A 1859-nucleotide genomic window follows, 5' to 3' on the forward strand; every position below is an offset into this window, starting at 1 on the left:
ATACTAAATAAACACAGAGCTGGTATTGCCGATGCCAATACATAGTTACTACAAGTCAGAAGTGATCTGCGCCATCTTGGTAGGCAAGCGCATCGGATCTGTGGCTTCGAGACCAACAAAAAGAAAATATGTGGACGCTCTTGGCCAATGTGCAAGAAAAAGATACATTAACAAAATGGCTGCTGTCAGGATCGGCCCAAATGAGATGAAGGAAAATATGTCAGACGATGTGGACAAGCTGCCTTTGATCTCATACTATGATATAGTTAATGACTTAGTCAACACAAAGAGTCAATTGTACAACATGGAGGAGTTTCACAGCCTGAAATGCATGAATGCAAAAACATGTTAAACGGATTTGTAAAGGACGTACAAACTATAACAAGGTTCTGGTGACTGGGAGAGTGCGTACATGTAGGCCACATGTCTGCATTAGCCTGCAGATAAAAGCTGCATTAGCCAAGCTAAATTTACTAGTTCAGCAGTAAGTACTTCAGTAAATATCACTGATGCAGTGTTACACAGAGGTGAGTAGGGCACTCAAAACTTATAATCAAGTAATAGTTGTAATGTTTTCTATAAGTTAGGAAAAAGGCAAGAGGTGGTTCTTAGCTTGTGGCTTGTTTATTGTTGTCATAGCAACTCCATAGCAACTGCCTGCCAAGATGGCTGTCGGCTAGAAAGTTCACAAAAGTGTGACGTTGCATGAAGACTGCATTGTCTTTGGCGTAGCTGTTCAACATTTCTTCTGTTTTCTCTGCTTGGTTGTTGCGTCACTTTCCTGCCTCAGTCAAGTTCACATCAATGCTCATCTGTTTCGTTTGCTATTTAAGTTCCTGATGATTCAGTTCTGGATTCGGTCGTTCCCATGGCTGTTTTCAGCTCCCTCTTTTGTTACGTTCTGTTCCATGACTCGCATTTAGTTTTTGTTAGTTTGCATTTTTACGTTAGATTCTCCAGTTGCATCGTTTACGTGTTTAAGTTGCTTGCGATGTCTCGACTCTTCAGTAGCTGCATCAGGAAACCCTGATTATTAATGTCTCACTTTATCCCACCAAATATTAACTGTGTTTCCATTAACCACAGAATTACGCAAATTGAAATTATGAAAATCAATTTGCTTGTTGGAAACACACCAATTTCTTAAAAAAGCTCATGTTTTTGCTGTGGTTTTTCAGCCATATTGAAAGACTTTTTTCGCATCACATGATGCGTCACGAGTCACATGATCAACAAGCAGACATTAGTCCTGGCAGAAATGAGGAAGATGACAGTAAGTGGCAGAAGGATGATGGTTTCTGTTCTTTTCTCTCACAGTATTGCACAGTTTATAAAAGGTTGTGTTGAATCCATCGCTCTTCTGTAAAGTCGAAGATGTAGCCGCTCCCAGCTGTAGGGGGCTTGAATAAAACGCCGCCGTCTCCTCTGATGGCTGATGATCGCCAGCAACATGACTGAATTATGAATCTCATCTGTCACTGCCATGATTTTAATGTGAACAAGCTTATTCACATGTGATTTTCATTTCTTATTTAATAAAATTGTGAAGTTTATTCAACATTAGCAAAATATAAACAAAGATTTACGCACATTTGTAATGGAAATGCAGTTGGTATCGTTGCACATTCCCTTAGGAAACATAAATCATTAAAATTTTCTCCTTGAGTTGCAACACTACAGCCACGACCCAACATCCATCTAATAAATCCTCGGATCATCCTGAAGAGCTTAAAATATGAAAGACAAAGGTAATTTTATCCACATTGTGAGAGATTTTTGAAAATTAGAAGGAATTCAATAATTAACTTCTTCAGTTTTTTATTTCACTGGAAATAAAAATCAGTTTTGAAAAAGTGTTT

Source organism: Poecilia latipinna, unplaced genomic scaffold, assembly GCF_001443285.1.
Source record: "Poecilia latipinna isolate Pla-1442-1.1 unplaced genomic scaffold, P_latipinna-1.0 Scaffold960, whole genome shotgun sequence".
In the NCBI taxonomy this organism is placed as follows: domain Eukaryota; kingdom Metazoa; phylum Chordata; class Actinopteri; order Cyprinodontiformes; family Poeciliidae; genus Poecilia; species Poecilia latipinna.